General features: G+C 39.7%; 1 long non-coding RNA gene across 1 annotated transcript; it reads left to right on the forward strand.

Annotated features, from left to right (window-relative positions):
• Window positions 1–47: 47 nt before the first annotated feature.
• Window positions 48–24,283, forward strand: LOC122989125. The gene is made up of 4 exons (XR_006404957.1): window positions 48–365; window positions 537–633; window positions 4,157–4,250; window positions 20,163–24,283. It is a non-coding gene; the product is annotated as an uncharacterized LOC122989125 (long non-coding RNA).
• The last annotated feature ends 207 nt before the right edge of the window (window positions 24,284–24,490 follow it).

The raw sequence follows: 24,490 nt of genomic DNA on the forward strand, positions 1-24,490 counted from the left end.
ATGAGATACGTGCTTGATTGGGTCTCCCTTGTTGTAATAATGTACATGAGGAGGAGGAGGAGGAGGGGACGGGCTCAGGGTGCTCCCATGCATGCAGGCTGACTGGAGCGCACGGATCAGCCGAGCTCTAGCGCCTACTGCCAAACACTTTCTTGGCCGCTGATGGTACTTTTCTCCCCTTTTTTTTCTTTACGTGGCCTGATAGGAGCTATTTAAATCAGCCACGCAGCGAATCAGACGTGTCTCCCAACACTGCGCTCCGCTCTCCTCCCTGCGCTTCAAGTGACCGGAGAGGCGCAAAATCCTCACCAAGCCTGTCCCTTTTATTGGCACTGAGCGGAATAAAGTACTTTTTTTCTTCACAGGTAAGCTCAAAATACTCCTTAGTCGAGATGTAGGTTGTTCAAATATTTTCTGGAGATGCCGTTGCTCCTGTTTTCTGGCAGTGTTTTAACCTTTCAGTGAGGAACAAAAGTTTTTTTGGATTCAACTGAGTTGGTGAAGTGGATAAAAAAAATATGCTCCTGTATTTTCAGGCAATCCTCAGGGTGGAACGCGAGGCTTCACGGTGGTGAAAACAAAGGATAAAGGATTCTTGAAGAGGGAATGGAATAACAAGGGAGGGCAATAAGGGTGAGTTGCCAAAGGCTGTCTTTCTCTCTCCTCCTGTCTTCCTCTGCGCCAGATGTGGTGCTGCTGCGCCTCGTCTCTCACGCTCGTCAATAGCCGGAGAAACAGCTTTCTTCGTCGGATCCGCCGAGGGAATCAGATCTCCTCAATCTGTCTCCCCGTGCCGCTCCTTGGGTGAACCGGGGAGTCTGTCCGTTCCTGTTCCGTGCACCGGGTTCGGTGGAAGGATTGGTGATTGGTGACTCTCCGCCGATCGAGGATGTTTTCGCCCTAATCTCGCCGCGACTGTGTGCCGCTCCACCACTGCATGCCGTTAGATCCGCCCAAGCATCTGTCCGTCTTTCCATTGGCGCATCCATCAGTGTCACACACACACACACAGCTGCCGTGCGCACATTCCTTGCGATACTACAATACCCCCTCCCACCCCATAGTGTACACTCAAACATAACACTCCTGCACGCACGCAAACACACACAACACGCGCGCGTTCGCGGGCGATGGAGGGCTCTCCTCTCAGTCTGACTGACACAGTCTGCTTTAAAGCTCGTCAGCGAGCTCCGTGCGTTTTTGTTTGGCATTCTCATTCCCAAATAGGAGTCCGAGTGCTTTTTGCTTCTCATGGCGCCACTATGTTACCTTACTTACCAAAATGCTTACAATAACCGAAACAAACAAACAAACAACAACAACCAAAAAAAAAAAACAAAAAACAAAAAAACAACAAAAAACAATTTGCGTAAAGTCGCCGACTTTTGAGACATGGAGACACTTTTACCTCCTCGACATAAAAGATTTCAAACAAATATTTCATGTCACACTCAGCTGGTTTTTCAGTGATTTGCGCTTGGATGAAAATAAATTTACTTGCAAAATAATTATGTATTTTGAGAAAAGGGACAAGAAACATATCTGCTTAATAAAAGGAATGTTTTCCAGCTAATGTGCCCAGGTAAATGCAGAAATCATTTTATAATATTCATAGCATTTATTATGTTATTAATTAACTGAAATTGACAAAGATATTCTATACACCAAATACAAAAACATCTATTTATTATTTAATATCTCTAAGATATTAAACTGTTTTTTAAAATTTTATTTTAATGACATATCATTATAGGCCTAAGCATGTTTTTATTATTAATTTGTGTAGCACATCTGGAGAGATATTAGTCTATCTTTTCTTGTTCTTTTTCCAACTCTCCTTTTAACAAATCTTGACTGGAGGTGTTTTGAACCGGGCACATTAATGGGATACAGACATGACCCACTACGCTTACCTTATAGGACTATATCCAAGAGAGAGAGAGAGAGAGAGAGAGAGAGAGAGAGAGAGAGAGAGAGAGAGAGAGAGAGATAGAGAGAGAAAGAAAGAGAGAGAGAGTGGGAGTGAGGGGGGAGCTTTGATTTATATGCAGTAACCATCATACATATCACGCACACAAAACTTATTATCACAGAATTGTCACAAAGTAAGTCTTTCTCCTTCTTAAAGTCTTATGTTTCTACCTCTCACAGCGGTTAGACACTCTTCACTCTGATGTGCACTGCGAATTCAGGTCCTGATGATTTATACCAGTGTGGCGGTGAACTGGGTTTAGGTAGGAAAACTTCACAGCTCATTGTCTGCCAGATGTGTTTGGATAGAATGTATCCAATATGCGCTTTTCTGACTAATTTTTGGCATTTAACTCGCAACTGACAGTACTGACGGTAGCTGCGTAGTTTTAGGAGTTGTGAATCCTCTTTGACTGTCGATCTCTGAAATAAAATCTCGACGCCAAAGTACTGTTGAGTCTCGTCTATAATTATGACTCTTGAAAGCAGCTGTGTGCATATTCCTCTAACAATACAAAGCCAGTAAATAGCTTTTTATCGACGTCATTTATAGTTAATTCGGTGTACTTTATTTACAAAGATAAATGTCTCTTTTCATCATTATTTCATGCAATATTTTTACTTATGCATGTTCAGCAATTAATGTTAAAACGGAAACAAAGTAAAAATTGTAGTTTGAATTAGAAAAAAATTATTCTGTTTCAGATTAACGTTAGTTCTCCATAGTTTTATCTAAGATTTTATAATCATGGACGTGCATTGTGTGTGTGTGTGTGTGTGTGTGTGTGCCTGTGTATGTGTGTGTGTGTGTGTGTGTGTGTGAGAGAGAGAGAGAGAGAGCGAGACGGAGAGAGAGAGAGGGACAGAGAGAGAGAGAGAGAGAGCGAGAGAGAGAAAGATAAAAAGAGAGAGGCAGACTGAGTATTCATCTCGATGATATTAAAACGGTCAAATAAAAAAAACTTTCCAAAACATTTGAATGTTGTGAAAGTGATGCATTTAAAGATGCAATGCACTGAGGAAAAACAGAGCTGTGTTACAAAACGTAACTCAATATGTTTCACGTGGAGATTTATGCATATTTATGCGTTATGTAATAAAAAGATGCCAAATTCATCTATGTATTAAACTTTTTAGCTGGAGGTTCGTATGTTTTTTTGGAATTTGTTTTTTTTGGGGGGGGGAGTTTAGCTCTGGGTTCAGATTAGTCACTTTACTGTACACATGTTCATTTACTGATCTATTCTCTGATCGGCAAATTATTTGAACTTTATCATGACTGTGAAACAGAAGATAAAACTTTATGTTGTTTACGAACGGCAGTTTTTGAGCAGGAAGCAGTTTCCTCTTTTAAATTTCAAATTCATCATAACGGATAAGTGATTTTAAAATAAAATAAACGAATCATCTTCCACAATTGTTCAGAGTGTTATAATTGTTCCACTGCTCTATTTGTATCAACTAAACTGCTGCAAAACAAAAATAATCCAGACATTCATTTTTACTTGTTGGCCTATACTGTGTGATAAATATCACAGTGTTCGTGCTGGTACGTTTTCATGCCTTCACTGATATTAAAACTAATTTAATTGAACTCACTCGCCTTTGGTTGCTCACAACTGTGATATTCAAGTCGCACTGATGATATGAACAGATTTACTTCTTCCCTCTGTAAACAATATAAGCACATCATGCGGAGGGATAAATCTGTGGTGACACATTAAACTAGTTCGCTGGAATTACAGGACGCGGACATAAAGGCGGACTCGCACGGTTATATTATGACAGCCGCGTGGATGAGTCATATTTGAGTGTTTTTGTCCACTTCCAGTCATAGACCGTATTTAAGGATGTGAGGAAATTGTTTGTACAAATGACGAAGTTATTAAGAAACAATTATTTATACTGATTCCATCAACAATTAAACAGACAAATTGAGCTTAAAGCGCAAGGATCAGTGTGAGCACACACCAGTCTAGACTCCTACAGGCTTCACAGCAGAGCCATCCCCCCCTTTAGTGTGTGAAAACTTCTGTTTTACGCATAAAGGTCAGGTTTTTATTCCGGTGTTAACTTTGTATCCCGGGTGATGTGTGTATGTGTGTGCGTGTGTGTGTGTGTGTATGTCCATGTGTGTGTGTGCGTGTGTGTGTGTGTGTGTGTGTGCGTGTGTGTGTGGTGAAAGGGGAGCTGTAGTAAGGGAGTCGGGACCTCGCATCTGCCTTCTGCCGCTGCTGTCTTCACGCACAAACCGGAGCTCCAAAAGCGCTCTTCACTGGGTGAGTCCAAACTGGATCCTGTCCTATTAATATTGTTATTATTTTGTAATAGGCAGTCATGATAAAGTAAAACAAACAAAAAAACAAAAACAAACAAAAAAAAACGTCTGAAGTTACTTGGAGACCCCATCCATGCGCGGTCTCGCGCGTGCACGCACGTAGGCGCGCGCACACACACATTCAGCACCCGTGCTTTTTAAGGTGGTATTTTTTTTATTTATTTTTATTTTTTTCACATAGATGCATCACGAACAAATACACAGGTTTCAGTGATACACTTTCCTCCAAAAATGTAAGCAGTAAAAGCGCGTTTTAAAGTTCTCATGCCATATTCTATTAGCTGCAGGGACTTTGTCCCAGTCCAGATTAGGCTTTAGTGAATTTCCGCCCCCTCCTCAAAACGCAAATAGATGCGTTCGGTTCAGCAGAAACAGGAGGAGGTTTAGTGCACAACCACTGTGATTTATCTCTGAGCTCCACCACTCTACACCATCCGTGATTCCCTCGTTTTTTCTCCTCCTTTTTCTTCTTGTCCTACGATGATCACCATAGCGGATAGTCGGCGTGGCGCACCGGCTTCACGGCACACTGGTTTCTAGCAGAGTGGATAAAGAGCCAGGGGGAGGGACAGTCCACAGAGCAGCTTGGAATAAACGCATGGAAATAAAAAAAGGAAGAAATAGTATAATACACTGTATGTAACCTAAACCCTAAACTATTGCACAGTGTCTGAATCCTGTTATCTGGGCTCGTCATGATCAAACATTTCAGGGCACAAAGTGGGACAATGGATGATAAATATATAAAAAGGTGATTAAGAGTTGTGCAGGTCAGCAAACTGGCTTGCATTTACAGTTTAGAAAAGAAGATTTCATGGGAATAATGTTCATCTTTACAAATAATTTACTCTGATTTTGACTTTTTGATTCTGGAAATCTTTTCATTTTTTTTTTTACCTAAAACACTTGAAAACATGTTAAAAACATATTGATGTAGGGTATATTCTATGAGATAAATACATTTACCTGAAACAATAAGCTCTTTGTCTGTATCAGGAAAACGCCACTTAAGTAAAAAAAAAAGAAATCTTGAACAAAGTTGATTTTTATTGGAAAGAAAAGGAATGATCTCTCTGTTGGAAGATGAAGCTAATTTAAAACTCCAAGCTCCAGTTAATGTCAGGCTTTAAAGAGAAGACTACAAGCCTCACACACCCTACTTTAGTTTTCAAAGTTGTTCTTTTTTCCCCCTCCCAGAAATCTGCTTTTTGTCACCATGTTTTTGATTTTCTTCCTCCCAGCCTTAGGCCGTGCCTGTGGCTGTTGGCCAAACCCTGCTGCCTAGCCCGCTTCAATTTGAGACTGACTGTTTTATTATGTAGTGTTAAGGTTTCGTCGATATCTGAATGACCTCCAAAACTTGCCTTCCCTAACACAGACCGCTGGTGGTGGTATTCACCAAAAAAGAAAAGCCACCAATTTGCATGAAGAGAGGGAAGAAAAAGGAGGCCAGGGTGAGACTCTCCTCAAATAACCTTAAAAGTTACAAACTCCCACCAAAAACAAGACAACGCATTGACAGGGGAAGCTGAAAAAGATAGAGTGGATGCTCTCTCTCTCTCTTTCTCTCTCTCTCTCTCACTCCCTCCCCAGTGTCCTCGCTCCCTCCTGCCTCGTTGGGTGTGCTGCGGAGCTAGCAGGGTTGAGAGGGCAAGTGCTGACCAGCCCTCTTTCTTTCTCTGTCTGCTGTTACTAGGTCACCACACACACACACACACACACACACACACACACACACCCAACACAGACCCACACGCATGCATGCACACACCTCTCCTTGCGGTCAGTGTTGCCACCAGGGAGAGGGGTAATTTAAGCCCTCCTTGATGTAGCCTATTCATCACTGTCCCGAGGTCCGCACTTCAAAATTAAAGTCTGATCTACAAAGTTAGAGTGAAATGAGATAAAAATTGGCAGAGGTCACCGAGGGCTGGGCCAGTCAAAACACAAAGCTGCGGCTCAGCTGGGCCGGTATGAGGTGCTGCTTTTATTACTTTTCTCTACATTCTGCGGGTGGCTGTGGGTAGTGATTTATGCTTTTAAGGGAAGAAGTCAAATTAGAGGAATAACTTGTTGGGGAGCCTGGTAGGTCAGCGCCGATAAACTGGAGGGGAGGACCAGCGGTCACGACTGATGCTTCATTAGCATAGCCTGAATATGTAGTATGTATTGTATGCAACCATCACCAATGAGACAATATTGCAACTGAGTGCTTTATATGATAGCATAAACTGTTCTAAATGTGATTAAAATAGAAGTGATTCAAAAACCGAACAACCCTGAGCTACAATACCAAATGAACAGCTGGATCATATAAAGAAAAGACATGTGATGGCGTATGACTGGTCTCTATTACAGTAATAATTGTAAAATCAAAACATCAGTGTCCTGATTGCATTATTGTGCTAATTTCATTAAAATCACATCCTGCAAACAGCATTACAAGATAAAATGTCAGTTAAATGCAGGTATTGTTTTTGTTGTGAAAATGTCTCGCAGGTAAATGTGGAACAGTCGAACTCATTATTGCCTTTAAAGGCACAGTAAAATGGCATTTAGAGCATCTTAAGCTTCTGTAATGTGATGCGTCTCCGAGAGGGATTTGATCATAGCATTCAGGGATTTGATTGGATCGCTGGGTGTGACTGAGCCAGTGCAGAGTCTCTGGAGAACCGCAGCGATCCAGAGCTGTAGAGGACTGTTGGCCTCCACCAGCAGCAACACTCCCTCATCCGTGCTGTGAGATCAGGAGGTGGAGAATGAGAGGGAAATGAATAAATTAGGCCACAACCATGCACTTTTGGAAAACAGATTTTTTGTCAGCTGAACACACACCTCGTACCCGTGATACTGCCCTACTATTACAGTATGACTCTTAGTTGCCTTATAGTGTGATTTGATTGGATAAATTCATGTGTGTGTTGGTTGAATGCAGGATGAGTCATCAAAATTGTTTTTTTAACAGGAAGAGAAAAGAGAGCGATTAAACATTTAAATGCTTTTTTCGACATATGTTTCATATATACCGAGCATTAGAAGAACAATCAATGGAATAACGTGGAGGAAAAAACCTTGGTAAATTTATTTTCTATTTCACTGTAAGTCAGACGCACAATTAGTGTGTGTTTACTTATACGACAAGTCATAAAAAGGCAACTGTAAAGTAAATTCACAGACGGATATATTTAGGAGGAGAAGGTATTTCTGAGGAAATGTTTGTGTCTAATGTCTGATGCAAGTCTGATGAGTTACACTGTTTATCAGCGTACAGTGTGACGGCGCACCGCTGAGTGAGTCACTACTTCCTCCTTACCCTGTGTACGTGTGTGTGTTTTGTGTGTATGTGTGTGCGGAAACCATGCTGACAGCTGCAGCTCATTACAGGCACTATTACTGATGGGGACTGCTGGGGGAAATTCCTCCTTCCACAGAGCAAACCACCCTGTTTACCACACACACACACACAAACACACACACACACACACACACACACACACACACGGGTCTCGCTTATTCATATACCAGAGCTGCAACATCTGTAACTGAAACAAAAATGAGAAAGAAACATTTACTAAACATTTACTCCTGAGTGAAAAATGAAGAAAAAAGGAAGCCGGATTCTAGAAAAGAGGTGAAGATTATTTGATATATATGATTACATTTTTCCTGCTGCAGGAGAATGAAAGACATCCCTCACCTGTATACGATGTGTGCTCTTTAACATGTAGTACGCATTGAGTTCTGTAGGTGAGTGTGTGCACGCAAACACACACATACACACACACACACACATACATACACACAGCCACAGGGTGAGCAAACTAAAGAGGAGATGAGATCACCGGAGCACTCTAAGCCTTGCTATATTGGCAAACAGCAACGTCTCTCTCTTTCTCTCTCACACACACACACACATACACAGCCATGGAGTATACAGTGTCCAGTGACGTTAATGAGAGGGCTGAAAGCCAGACACACATGTGCTAGAGTCATTAGGGAAGACTTCATAGCTACACTTCAGGCCACTACACTCCATTACTGTACTTCATTGGTTACACTGTTGTAAAATAGTGGTTTCTCAAAGTCAGGTCCAGGGACCACCAGGACTCCTTTGAGAGCTCCAGGAAGTTCCTCTTTAAGTTAAAAAAAAAATCTGTTACCTGTTTTCCTTAATCTTATTTATAAGACGTACAATGTTGCAAGTTACAGGGATAAGTATTTTTACCTTTTACACTCTACGATAACATCTCTCTACCTAGACAGTACAGATATAAAGTTTATAGGCAAAACTCGAATATAACACTGTCCTTTTTTTTTTTTATCAGTTAGTTATTTTTCCTGTTATTGTTGGTGGTGCAGTAGATGTGGTTGTGACAGCAGCAGAAGTAGTAGTTTAAATGTTAGTTACACTTGATTAATTAGCTCTTAAATGGGCAGACCAAAAGAGATTTATTTGCCAAGTAGGACCATGAAAGAACACCAATAGAAGTTGCACATAAACAGCTTTGTACACATCACAGCAAGTGAAAATTTAGTAAGTAAACAAATTTCAAAGTGTTTTAGTGCTTCCAAATTCATAGTTCAAATTCAAATATAACGTAATCATAGAAAGGAATTTCACTTGGTCAGACATGCAAAAATTACACCAAGATAGTATATATTTTCTTATCATCAATAAATGCCATGAAAAGATCAAAACCAACAATTAGGGATGTCTTGGTGGTACCAATTAACGGTTAACCGCCGAGAATACTTTTGACCGGTTATGCATGTTGGTCTATAGGTTAATTTACATACTAGGGTTGGGTGCTGAATTCGTTACTTCAGGTTTCTCGTGTCAGATCAATTGGTACCAAATTTCGGTACTTTGCGGGACAGAGTGAGCGCAGCCCCAAAATAAGTTATAAAAGCACACATTTACCAACTGACGTGTCTCACATGGAGGCTCAACATTGACAGGAGCACCAACCCGCAGATACAAAGAGACGTGGCAGATCCATGCTGCCAATCAGTGTGGTAGAGGGCAAGTGATTGAAAGAGCTAGTTTGGTACCTCAAATCCAAGTACGTTATTACATCGAGAGCTGCTGTGACTACACGCGTTGAAAACACTTTGAGGTACAGACGGATGAGCTAAAAATCAAACTAACCAGGGCAGACAAGCTAGCTCTGACCACCGACTGCTGGACTGTTCTCACAAATGAAAGCTACATTACAGCTTTTCTTAAAAATTAACCAGTTAGTTACCGGTTAATGGATGTTGATCTACTAAAATCAAAATTAACCAAAACTGAAATCCCTACTAACAATGTGTTACTCTCAATACATGACAGTTTCTCTACCATGTTTGTTGCACTCATCCCCCAAACCCAAAAAAGGTAAATAAAATATACAGTTTCATTTAATGAAAAAAAGGCGGAGACATTTCATAACACAGCTGTAGGTATGAGGAGCAAGGACTATTTTCAGCTGCGGATTAATACGTGTTAATGAGTATTCAGGATGCCAGGATGGTGTAAGTGACACTGACTCAAAATAAACTACAGTACCCATGTGTATTGTAATATATGAACATGTCACGCTGGGCAACAGAGTGAGTCACTGATGAGTTTTAAATAGTGTTTGGATAACAATGGTGCTTTATGGACAGAGAAATAAGATATATTAAACTTTGGCTACACGGGAAATACTTGTTCAATCTATTCATTGTTGGTTTCGGTTCTTTTAATGGGATTTGTCAACAATAAGATAAAAATATAATAATTGCACAAGTCTTATTCTTTCAGGGAAGATCAATATATTTATTTCATTGATTTTAAATGAAATCATTCTAGAAGACGCAGACCTATCCAGTCGCCTCTCTGTTAGCTCACCTAAATTTATACTCTTTACATTTATTTTTACAATATTAGTTGTACTTTTTGTAAATAATATTGGACGAAATGGTAACATATGACTACAAGTCACTCATCAGGATAAGGAAATGCTCAACTCACCACTTTGTAAACTCCCCTCCTGCCGACTATGGCTACTTGGCCGGTCAAGGTTTTCAAATGTAAACATCGGAGTAAACATCGAGGAAAAGGTGTAGGGGATAAACACCAGCTAAGATCCCGACCACATAGACAAGCAAGACCATCTCTGCGTCCATCTCTGCATCTATCTCATCATCAGAGGAAACACTGAGGTAAACGTGGAGGGATTAAGCACTGGCTACAATCTTGGCCAAATGGATCTTCTCTGCCAAGCATCCTGCTAGCCAAAGTACAGTCCTATGTTTCACCAACATTTGCCTAAATCCTGGAATATCAGACAGCGCCATTCAACCAGATGACTCTTTTTCTGTATATCGATCCGACAGAACACAGGACTCTGGCAAGAAAAAAGTAGGAGGCATGTGGTTTATGGTGAACAAGGATTGATGTGACAGTGGGAATATTAAAATGCTATTCCATTCCTGCACACATGATCTGGAGTTATTGTCAATCAAATGCAGACCGCACCTCCAACCGAGGGAATTAACATCAATCATTATCACAGTGGTCTACAGCCTACCCCAGGTGAGTACGAGGCTGCTGTCGGATCTTTGCAAAGACTTGAACTGCTCACAGATCAGTAATCCTGATACTGTGCTCATTGTAGCTGGAGACTTCAATCTGGCTAAACTTAAAAAGGTTATGCCTGACTTGACACAAGAGGTCAGGAAATGGTCAGGCCAATCAGAGGCCACCCTACAGTCTGAACTACATGACGCAGTCTGGAGCACGTTCCAGGACACCACTGTAGACGTCACCGATGACATCAATGGATTCACTGAGTCTGTGGTGGATTTAATTTGTGAAACAACAGAAGCAACCGTATCTAAAACTACAATTAAATTACATTCCACAACCAGAAACCATGGATTACCAGAACCATCCGGGATGTCATAAACACACGCACTGGAAACCTGGGCAATTATAAAGCAGCCGCCTACAATGTAAGAAGAGTAATAAAGGAGGTGAAAAGGGACTACGGGAAGAAAGTGGAACTACAATTCCAGGAGGGCAATCTCAGATCTCTAGCAAGTGAACTTAACAACTTTTATGCTTGCTTTGATATCATTGGCAGCCAGCAAGCAAAAACAGCTGAAGCAGAGGTTAACGGATGGGTGGATGCACCTTTCACACCTATCATCTTTTCTGAGTATGACGTTAGGAGGGCTTTCAAGCGTGTGAACACCCAGAAAGCAGCAGGACCAGACGGTATCAGTGGGTGGGTCCTCAGACTATGTGCAGACCAATTAGTGCCGGTGTTCACAATGATATTCAATCTGTCTCTGGCTCAGTCTGTCATACCCACGTGCTTCAAGAAGTTCACCATCATTCCTGTGCTCAAGAAAACAAGACCAGCCTGCCTGACTACCGCACAGTGGCACTCACTGTAGTGAGAAGTGATGAAGTGCTTTGGACAGCTGGTAAAGGATTACATCTGCTCCTCACTACTCAGCACACTGGACCCACTACAGTTTGCCCACCATCCCAACTGATCAACGGGAGACGCCATAGCACACGTTCTCCATACCACCCTACCTCACTTAGACAAGAAAGGGAACTATGTGAGATTGCTGTTCATTGACTACAGTTCAGCATTCAACACCATAGATCCCTCCAGGTTCATCACAAATCTCAAGGATCTGGGATTAAACACCTCACTCTTGACTTCCTGATGGGGAACTAGGGACTAGGAACATAAATGAGGTCACTCCCCAAGACCCCTCCACCCCCCCATCATAAATTGGCAGAATTACATTTCACTGTGATTGTAACTTACATGATCACATGTGACAAGTAAACTTGATTGATTGATAGAATATTTCAATTATAAATAAATTATAATAGCATAGTACAGAAAAAATGTTTCAAGAATGCATAAAAACATTAAGAATATCAATTTAGTCACTCTTTTATTTTGATGACCCAGTGCTAACAATAAATTTTGTAATAAGTTTTTGTCAATGAATGTTCTGTTTAAAATTTCATGGGATGCATTGAAATAAACTCTATAAAGGATGTCTGTGTACCCTCTTTAAACATACATACATACATACATACATTTTTACTGTAACAAAGTTTGTATTGAAATGTATTAACAGTAAAAAGTGATAAGACATGTCAAAAGATGACAGAATATTTGGTCTGAATATACAATATAATAGTTGTAGGATTTTATAGCCTTTTACAAGTTTATACAATATTTTAATGCTGTTGAAATTACACCATTCTTTCTTTTGGTATTTACATCAAGTGTCATTTGGAAAAAAGATAATGTTAAATGCTGATTTGAGGTGTGTAGCATGACAGTAAATGCTTGCATCATCAGCATAGAGACAAAGATTGAACTAGTGGTCGGTATTTGTAATTGCAGCTGCAAGTACTTGAAAATCACAAAACAATTCTGTCTTCATCTACCAAGATTTATTATAAGTACATTCTGTCATAACCTAATAATGCCATGCTCTCTTTCTCTATCCCTTCATGAACAGAGAGAAAGAGGGAGAGAGAGAGATAGAGAGAGAGAGAGAGAGATGGTCTGCTCCATGCTGTGATGTATCTGTTGCATTAATCAGCCTCTTAAATTGGAACAGGCTGCTTTTATTAATTATATTCAACATGAAGATGATGGGGCCTCTCCCAACCATACCTCCCTCCTCGTTTAGACACACCAATCACTTCCATGAAGAAAGAAGACAGTAAAAAGAGAGAGAGAGAGAGAGACAGAGACAGCATCATTAAAAGCAAATAAAAGAGAAAATTGGACGATGCAACAGGGAATGCAATGAAGGAATGAAGGCGGGGTAAAATAAAATGAGAAGTGACACCAGGGTGCATAAAGGGTGGTAGAGTTGTATTGGCATCTCTTTCTTTAAAACATATTTACCTGAAGGCAAAATTAGTGAAAACATACATCTGGTGCGACTCCTGCCTGCAGATACTACATTGGTAGGTTTTATTTAAAAATTCCTTCTTGACAAATATAATGATTTATGTCCTAAATTGTTCTAGATGTGTCCAAGATGTGCACATATATTGAGTATACTTTTTTTTTCATTTACAAAATTTTAAGAATTTTACTACAGTATGTTCTCATCTTTCAGAAACATTCTCCTCAGCAACCCCCTTTCCAATTGGTTACATTTTCAAATATGTAACTCTTGAAGCAAAACTGATACAGTTTTGTTTTTTTTAACACCAGGTGTTTTATGAAGTAGACAGACTGCAGATTGCAATTAGCAGTCACTCAGGCCACTTAGCATTGGAATATAGCAAAATAATGTTAATGATTCACATAATGGATCTGTATTAAAAGCCCATAAGAATAAATGAAATCCTTTAAATAAGTAACAAGACTGTTTTTGTGGAACACACTTGGTTCTTTTTCAGTGTGTTTTAATAACTTTAATCTTGCACATTTTCTACATGTTAAATTACTACTTAACCAAAGAATGTTTGAAATGTTTAAAAGAACCATTTCAGAAAGGGTTGACGGTGTGTAGATGGTTCGGGATCTTTTTTGTGAATCATTCAATGGTAGTATTGTAACATCAATTTATCATCACTAGATTCATTTTGAAACATGAAAGAGAACGTTTTGCTGCCAATTATGTGAGCATCTAGTTACAGTGGGCTATGTAGTAAAACTCTGATGCCATTCTCAAATAGGCTGTCCCACGGTGCTTAAACACCATGCATATTACCTTCACATCAAGTCCAGCTTGAGGTTGTGTTTACCTGGAAACTTATCTGAACTTCTGCAATGCTATAGACAATTCCCATGTAGAACTGTGCACAGGCCTAAAACTAAGATCCAAATCCAACCTGCAACCATGTCTTTAAGACCCAACCCAACTGAAAATTTGAGACCTGAACTTGACCACTTTATTTCAGCCATTACGGACTATTAGCTCATCAAGCTAATGCAATGGCTATTTCTTAGCATGTTCCCACTTGGAATTATGAGTTGGACCTGAAACACGTGACGTAAATGGATGCAGATGACTGCACAGACAGAGAGAGAGAAGGAAAAATATGTTAATAAATTACATTTACAGCCCAACCTTTGTCCAGGAGTGAACTCTTACACAACTGCAGGTCAGGTAGCAGAACTCTGCTTGTAATGTTATACACAACAGACAAATGAAAAGATGACTACTTTCTGAATGGTTGAGATGGATCAGGTGAAACAATAACAACCCCGGCTCATGCTAACTTGCTACCATTAGCGGCTACACTATGATACTGTATATTGTGATATTGTTGGACATACATAGCAAACATAGCACTGGGTTCCAGAGACACTCAGAAGTCAAATGCTGTATATTTCAGGATATATAGCAAGTGCGTGGGAGCCACTCCACACTGAGAGCTCCAGCGGATACAAATCACACGCCGATGCTCTTGTCACGCGGAACCCAAAGCCACTTCAGCTGCACCCGGTGTTTATCTTACGATGACATTCTCCCTGCTGTTACGCCGAGGCCTCCCTCCTCCACACACCCACTTCCACCCCAGCGCTACCCCTTATAGGATACCTGCTAAATGGATGGAGAGACAGATGAACTTAATGGTGGCAGAGAGATACAGAGAGAGTGAAGTGGAGGGAGAGAAAATGAGCACACATTTGTCCTCTGTGACAACACCAATGCCGTCTCAGTTATGAGAGGTCCTGATGTGACACAAGGGACGTTTGGTTCTGTATACATATGTTGAGTTTCTATGTGAGAAAAAGAACTGTGTGTTGATAATGAGGGTCTGCTTTCTTGTATTTGAAACTAGATTAAAGTGCTGAATTAGAATTACTCATAGGTCGTGGCAGAGTATGCACAGGTCTACATTTAGGGTCAGGTTTTTTTGGTTGAGAGTGTGAATCTGAAAAACTCTTCATATGCAACTAATTTGCATTAGAAAATATGTTTTGGAGTATTACATTTTTATCAGCGTAATGAGGAAACATTTATATTGTGAACGTGTCTGCAAAATGTTCACTGTCAGTGTATTTATTTTGTTTTCCTACAATATCAGCTCCATGGCAACTAAAGCATGATTAACTCTATTATGCTTCGGAAACTGGTTAAGGTTAGGGAAAGATTGTGGTTTTGATTAAATATTGAAAAAGTCAACATTGATGTGAAGGACACATTTTACTTTTTTAATATTTAACCAAATCCACAATCCTTCCCTAACCATGTGGCAATGTTTTTGTTGTTTTGTTTTCTTTCTCAATGAAGTAAGTGCTACATTTTTGTACCAAAAGCAACAAGGAGGTGATTATGGTAGACGATGGTCAGGACTGTAAAACCAAAAACTGGGCTTTGCATCCTCAGTCCAGTGTGTGGTTAGGTTTTTAGGTTGTTTTCAACAGAAGCATTTTGGTAAAAGCAAAAGATATTGGTTTTGGTTTAATGTTAATTTAGTAAACATGTGTCTTGTGCCTTAGGGTTAACCCCAACCATAACCCTTAAAGTCACCGTCAGCTTTTTCAATATTTAACCCAGACCATGATCTTTTCTAAACTTTAACCCAGCGTTGTGAGTGCTTAAACTTAGCTATAAAATAGTCTAACCTTTAGTTGTTATGAGTCGATATTGTAAGAAGACATATGTTGTGGCTCAACCTGGGATTCACATTAAGATTGAGTCTGTAGTCTATATACAGTATATTCAGTGATTCAGTGAGCATCTATAGAGTGCAGGGAGCACGTTTATACAGTACAGTATAAGGATGCACATGTCCTGGTCAGTGAATATAATCCAGACAGGAATTGTGTTTCCAAAACACGCAGGTGAAGAAAAAGAAGCAAGTGAAAAAGTGGAGGAACACCAAATGCAGATGCTGCCACTGCAGTCTTTTGCTATTGTTCTTCATAGTCACTAGATCTCAACCCATTAGAATACCAATGGGACATTGTGGAGTGATGTGTTAGACAGTGCAATCCACCACCATCATCAAAGCACCAAATGAGGGAATATCTGATTCATCCTTCCAGTAGAGTTCTTGAGACTTGCCAGAGAGCTTTAAACCTTACTGAGACCCTGAGTTTTCCTTTGATTTGTCACCCATCTTTATTTGTAAAATCAACTTCTTAGTATGTAAACATAATTGCAGGAGATATGAGACATAATAAAATTCCCCCAATCTTGCATACAATTATGCCAGAAGAGAAACATCTGTCTGTTAAAATAAGCTTTTATGCACATTAACTGTGTGTTTATGCCTGTGTGTGTGTGTGTGTGTGTGTGTGTGGACTGTCTGTGCACCCCCCTCTCCCTCCTCCACCCCCCCAAAATAAACTCTCACTGACCTCAGGGTGAACCAACATCCGTATGCTTGTCCACGCCTCTGCACGTACAGTAGATAGGATACTGTGTTAAATGTGGGCACCCCAGGGTGCAGTGGCCGCAGTTTCTCTCTTACAAACTGGCGGTCAGGTGCCCTTGGGCCGCGCTGAGATGCTAGCAGAGTTGACATCCACGTCACCCAACATGTATGCCGCACGCCTGCCTGAATTAGCGCTCCACTGCCGGGGCTTGAAACGGCCGGCGAACTGCCCTACCTCGGGGGAGGCGAGAGAAGAGGTCAATATGCTCAAATGATTTTCCACTTCTGCAGAGAGGGAGCAGTCGTAGCTTTAGGATATTTAGTGACACGCAGGATTGTTGATTTTCTCGATGTGTCCCCAGCACCTCAAATGCTGAGATGTGGATTTTCATCGGTGCCAGCGATGACTGATGGTTGTGAAAATAGGAAGCAGCATCCTTGACAGTAAACAGATGCTGACCAGCAGATCACCATGAGGCCTCGGAGGTTTAGGATTGTCATAGGGATGTACGTTCCGTGAAGGGTCTGAGTATATATATGTGTGTGTTTGTGAATGTGAGTGTGTAGTCCATGGGAGTTTGCGAAGGCTTTCTCTCTGAAGTGTCAACCTCCCAGAGAGAGGATCAAGTGCTAAGGAGGACTCAGGAGCTCAGTGTGTGTGTGTGTGTGTGTGTGTGCGTGTATGTGTGTCCAGCAGCCGCACTTACGGTTTTAGGGATTGAGGAAGTGATATATCCTTTTATCTGTTACTGTGGATGACCACAAGCCTGACCAGAGTTGGCCCTGCGAGGCTAAATCCACACACTCAAAGGATGGATCAGTGTGTGTGTGTGTGTGTGTGTGTGTGTGTGTGTGTGTGTGTGTGTAGATGTACGAAGGTGCATCAGAGAGCAGGGCCTTTCTCCTGAGGGGGAAGCAGGGAGTTGAAAGGTCAAACACACATATGGGGGGTCAGTGAGCAGCCTGGCAAGCGGAACAAAAACCTCATACACACAGATACACACACTGGTCGGTTATTGTGTGAGGCTGTGTGTGTGTGTGAGGCAAATGAAAAGAGACTTAAAGATTGAAACCCATAAGATGAGCCGCAATGTTTCTGGTGTGTTATATTTAAGTTAGAGGCACTTTTTAAAAAGACTTCTTTTCCTTGTACTACTCTGTTAGTTCACATATGGCCTGAAGATCAACAAACACTGTTTCTTCGGTGCATTTCCCATCATGTAAAGTGTCATCATGACTGTGTGATCTGCATGGAACTGTAAAATTAGCTTCTACTGGGCTGAGGTCAGGGTTTTTTTTTCCAGTCAAGAAAAAGTCAGCTTATTTAGTGATTTTGTAAAAGTGATGAAGTAATTTCTCATCAAATGAAACCAAAGATGGACTTCACTGGATTTCTACTCATTCACATTTTTACTTTGTTATGTATTCTTAAATATTCTGAAACTATTTGAATTTTCACATTTCAATATTGTGGTTTCATGAGTTTGGGTGAACTCAAATCAGTTATGATGATATTATCATATTATTTATTATTTTACAAAATCCTGCCCTCCAAATTAATGATTGTCAGCAAATTATACTGTAAAACTAAATGAATGAGTTAGAATGGTGACAGGAGAGCTTCTGATGTCCCATACAACCATGGTGGAGAAAAAAAGCCCTTATACATGATAGGGTTTGGAATAAAAATATTGAATTTGAGGCACTCACAGTTAAAATTTTAATGCATTTAATAAATATGCACTAATATAGTTGTTCTCAAACTATTTTGCTTGTGAACCCTTAATAAAACGTCTTGCAACCCTTCACAGGGGGCATGTCTTTGAGTTGTGAACAATTGAATTAATATCAGACTGCTTCACCTGAATACGTTTTGAGGCTTGAAAAAAAACAAAGAAACAAAAAAAGGTTAAAGAAAGTCTGAAAAGAAATAACATTACATGTTTTTGTTTTGCTTATCTCCTAGACTTTTTTATTTATTTATTTTTGACAGTATTTGTCAAAATGACCCCATTTAAATTTTTCCTAAAAAGAGAAAGCATACCTGGAACTGGTTCTTTATATTGAAAATCCATGGCTTTGCCTTATTTCCTGTAAAAAAAATCAAGTAACACAACCTTTTTGTTTTTTTGTTTTTTTCTGAGGAAACATGATCTACCCCGGAAAAAAAATATGTACTTGTACTTGTATTGTGTACTACGTATCTGGTGTTTACCAGGTCAGTTTGACCTGCAAAGTTTAATCTCAGTTTGTTATTGCCAGCAGACTAGTGGATTTATTTTTTTCACTTCCTCTTAAATCTCCGAGTATCAAACTCTCACACAAATACAGACACACACAGACTCACACCTGTTGGACATGACACAGGGCTTCCGTACATGGCCACAACTATGCCTGTGATGACTTTTTCACACCGTACAGCCTTGGACAAGATCTCCTCAGATGGAAGCTGTTGATGGCAGGAACAAAAATGTGACATTCATAAGTGCGCTGCAAAGAGGTGGAGAGATCAGTGACAAGGAGCACTTTAAGCCAGAGATCATAGTGGATCATAATGTCACACAGTTTCTGTCCTAAAGTCACTAAAGCTGCTCTCCTGCTAGAGCTGCCGTGAAAAACAATACAGTAGCCATTTGTCATCTTTCACAACTTGCTGGATGTTTTGGCATGCAGTTAGCTAAGGCACTTGTTATCCTCTCTAGAAAATGTAAGTAAAAAAATTATATATATCTTTGCTAATATTACAAAAAAAAATGTATTTATGTGTAATTTCTATTTCTATATTGGAAAATATGCCAAATAGACAAAAAGGGAATACCACACAAGGGTAAATTGTCATGTCTGATAATTGCTCCTGGATGTGGTTCTATTTGTAGAAAGTTCTAAATAAATATAGAAGCTGTCATGAAAATGTGTTTTTAGCCTGACAAATAATTTTACAAGCTAAAATGGCAGGAGTTGAAACTCTGCTTAAAAGCATGTGAAAAATAATGTGCACACTGCCCTTACACTTAATATATTGGTCATATAAATAGCTACTGTATTACTGCAATCAAGTGGACACCATGGCTCTATTAAACCTCTCTCTCTCTCTCTTTCCCTTCATATCTTTTTTCTATTTATAAAACACTGTGAGCTCACCCGGCCAACCTACGCTATGGCGACAGAAGCACGACTTTCATTTACACTTGGGATGAGGTGATCCTCTCTGCGGGAAAATAAAGATGTGATTTTGCCGCTCCCGATGTATTATACGATGTTTTATGGTGTTGTAGCGGCAGGCAGCGCACATCAGTGGGCCCAGCTACCTGACAACACAGGGAGAAACGTGTTAAAAGCCAAACCGTGTTTGTCGTCGTGTTTTCACAGTCACGATCTAAACTACAACAAGAGTCGGTGTTACTATGAGGACAAAAGGACGACTCAGATTGCTGCTCCATGATCGCAATCTCATCTCTCCTTGTCTCTTCTTCTTCTTCTTCTTCTTTGTTTCTGCAGGTTGAAGCGGAGATTTGCAAGATCTCATGTTGTTGACCTCAACTGTAGCCAACAATCTGCCAGGGTATGAAAGACCATACACACACACACACACACACACACATATTTGCACTCCACATAAGCCATCAGTTTGTCCGACAGACACATAAATTTACATCCTCACATTCACGCACAGACCGACTCCTTTACATCACACGTCAGATCACCCCAGATTCACACACACTCTCTCACACACACGCACACACACAAAATACATCACACATCAGTTATGTCTTTTAGGCTGAAGGAAACGGGAGGGCGGGGGGCGTGTTGGCAGCAGGAGGGGTTGACAGGGGAGAAGAGGAAGTACACAGGAAGTACATTAGTTATCACTCCCATGTCTTTTCCACCTTTTCACTTCTTATCACCACCCGACGTCTCAGACCCCAGCCGAGCTGCTTCTCCTACTCATCCCACCCCTTCCTTTCCTCTTTCTGTCTTTCTCTTTCTCTCTCTCACACACGCGCCTCTAAAAATGACTTCCGTGCTCCACTTTAGTGTCGGGCCCTGGGATCTAGATGACACTTGGCAAGCTGCAGAAGCCGCAAGACAAGTGGATGAAATATTTAAATGAAAGACGGCAGGGGTAGAAGAGGTGAAGAAAGGAAGGGGGGGAAAAACAGGGAGAGAAAGGAATACAGGACAGAGGACGAGGGAAGGAGAGAGTGACGCTATTCAGACGGTGGGCAGAATGTGAAGGATTTCTTTTCTTGGCAAAGAGAGGGCCATGTGACAAGAATTGTAGACAGATTGGCTTTCACCTATGAAATAGCCTGAAGAGATATAAACCAATACAGTATGAGATCACATCGCTTTGTCTTGGAATCATCAGCTAGTCTCAGTATGTGTAAAGTACTTTCAGCAGTGGGCCAGCTAAGCTGCTTAGAAGAGGGCAATGAACCTGAAACATGACTGAGTGAAATTTAACTTTGTTAAAGCAATTTCATGAACTTAGAATTATAAGATTCTATCTGACTGATAAAAATTAGGTATTCACATGACACTACTCTGACTAGTTGTAACATTTTGTGTAGGTTTATTTTTAGTTTTATGGCTCAATAGTCTGAAAAAAGAAAAAATTCTATTTCCAAAGTCAATCTATAACTTGTTGTATTGACCTCATGTGACCTGACATTTGTTCGATTTCCAGTTGTTGCGGCCATAGTTAAAGCACAGTAAACACGAGTAAAATGTCTCATTCCCGATTAGTTCATATAGCTTACTATGAGGTAGGAAGACACTACAAATTCATGAGGACGCCACCATCCGTCACAGATATTGCATTAAAAAGACAATCTTTGGTGCAGTGTTACCTTTAGTGTTAACTAGTTTAAAACTGCCTCAGCTAACTTACTTTGAGTTGCAGCAGTATCTTGATGGTGAAAAAACTAGGCCTAACTGATGATTAGCACACACACACACACACACACACACACACACACACACATATATATATATATATATATATATATATATATATATATATATATATATTTCATTAATGATATAATTTTGAATTGTCAGCTTTTGTTCCATGATAATAAATCCATGGGATGAGGAACTGGTGTTGTTCTATCTGATTTATTGAACCACATTCAGAGATTACTTAAAACAAGTGTGGAAAAGGTTTGGTTTGATCATAGAGCTTTCTGATATGCATCCATATTAGATCCATATGAAAATTCTGCACAGTGCGATGCTAAGCTTAACTAAAACCAAATGAGTCCACTGTGCACTGTGTTTAGAATAAAATTAATTTTATTAACACACAATTTGACTATATACACATTAGAAAAACACGAATACCAACAAATTGTGACCAGTCACCATAACTATTATAACAGTAACATGACCAGCTGATCCCGGAGCTGTGTGGCAGAACTGATTTAGTTCTAATTAGTTTAGCTAAGATTTAGCTAATTAGTGCCATTATATAAATAGGGGTCGATAACTCTCTCATGGAAAAAAATCTCATTTTCTTCCAGCTATAGCAGTCCCTAACACTGTACTTCCTATTGGAAAACCGGTCAGATTTAGCTAAAATGCTAAGAAACGTGATCACAAGCAGCAGATGCAAACCATACACCAACCCACTTCCGGTATAGACAGGAAGTTGAAAGGCAAATCTATGGGTCAATAAGTCAATGGTTACATTTCATTAGTAGTTCCACTTCCCCTCAGCCCTCGGTATGACATAACAGCATACGTTGCATGGAGGCCACTTGGAGAGCAGAGGGAAAGTGGGCGAGGGAGGAGCGAGAGATGTAAATGGAATGCACTTGCCTTCACAGTCAGAAGTCTCAACCTAATGAGGAGCTCCGTCTCCTCTTCTGACCCTTAAATACCATAATAACATAAACAAACACTATTGCATGGCCTAACATACTATAATGTGAAAACGCTGTGCAAAACACCATAATTCAGTAACATGGGTAGTTCTAAATGCAAATAATGGGGAATTGTAACATTCTAGTCAAGTAATTGCAAAAAGCAAATTGCAGAAATATCAAAATGATTATTCAGATTATCTGGATATTATTACTTGTACTGTTGTTTGCTCAGACATTGTTTCTTTTTATTCCAGTAACAAAGATCTGTTGTTGTAAATGAAATGTAATGAAATGTATTTAATTTATCCAACAACCTAACAATAATAAACATCAATAGTCATATATATCAAGGCTTACAGGGTAAATAAATTATATAATGAAAGAAGAGAAAAGAAAAAAAAAGGTTCAGCAGCTCAGACAATTATACAATTTACACATATTAAGAGTTTTAAGGCTTTGGGGTCTGTGGAGTGCTGAATAGTTTTTATGTGTTGCTGCATTTCTTTTATAAAAATTAAATAAATGTTTGTAATTATAAAATGTACTTTTGTGTAATGTGACATTTTGCTAATATAATAAAAAGATTTATGATATAATACCGTTTTTGTTCTGAACTGCAGACGTCATAAAAATCAAACAGAACATTCTGCTCAACAGTGCTCCTAACTGAGTTTGTGTCTGCTTATAACTCGTCCGCTGCAGCAGACACAAAATGACAATAGTGACCACATTCAGAGCTCAGACACTGACAGTGAAGACCTGAGCTTGTCCAGGCCAAAAGTAGATGCAAATCTGTAAGCAGAAAATAGAAGAACAGCAAACAGAAGAGATCACAGAACAAGGACAGAAATCATCAGCAAAAATGAGTAGAGAAACTCAAATGACTTTTTTTTTGCATTGCTATCAATTTTACTTTTACAGAAACGTAATAATTTCACAGTTCAAATCTTGGTTCATGTGACCAACTGTTTTAGTGTCTGATTAAAACATTTAGCTGAATTGTCTGAGCCAATATATATCATATCATAGCTCCTTTTAGTAAATATTACATTGCTGATGTATATTAAAACAAAATAAAACTAAACTGTCTACTTTTGTGAAGGAAATCATGGCTCAGCAGATCCAGTAGAGACTAATTAGCAGAGAATGTGTTTTTCAGTATAAGGAGTTTCTAACAGCAATACACCTGTTATAAAAGAATAATAATAATGTGATAGGATTGAAATATTTTGTATTTAGTGTAGCTTAAAGGTCACTGTTATTTTGACCAGGAAAAAAGGATGTGAAAGATGTTAAACCTCAATATCTCTAAACCACTCACAGTCTTATAATTCTAAAGTCACAGTTTAGGTTTGATTCCATCTTCCATGCAAGATAAAATATACAATAGGGAAGCACTTTTAGGTGTGTGTGTTTGTCACTGTGTGTGTGTAGGCTATCATGTATATACTGTTCTGTATGTACATGCATGTACTATGGATCCATGGGTATGTGTATGCAGTATAATGTGTGCCTCTCTCAGCAGCATTACTGACCTGTGTATGGTTGCCGTCCTGCTTGTAACAGACATATTATAAGGCTGGACCTCAAGCCTGTCTGTCAAAGGAGTGGGTGAGAAAGGAGGTAATGCTGTGCTTTTAGTCTGCAGGAAAGCTAATGGTCGTATATGAGAAGGGGAAAAAGTGAATCAGATTTTGCTGTGTCTTGTAGTGATCAAATAATTGTCTGGAGTATTTTGGGGGGGAAAAATTAATAAACAAATGCAGATTTTATATGCAAAGTGTGTCTTGTCATTTGTATGTTCACTGCAGCAACTACAGTACTGTACATGATAGCTCCTTCCCATGTGTACAGATGTTTGTCATCTTTTTATGTTCCCATAAAAGCAGCGTGAATCAGTACCTAAATAAAATGTTAAATTTACTCAAAAAAAAAGACGAAGAATAACCCATGTAAAAT

Source organism: Thunnus albacares, chromosome 1 (genome assembly GCF_914725855.1).
Source record: "Thunnus albacares chromosome 1, fThuAlb1.1, whole genome shotgun sequence".
Taxonomy (NCBI): domain Eukaryota; kingdom Metazoa; phylum Chordata; class Actinopteri; order Scombriformes; family Scombridae; genus Thunnus; species Thunnus albacares.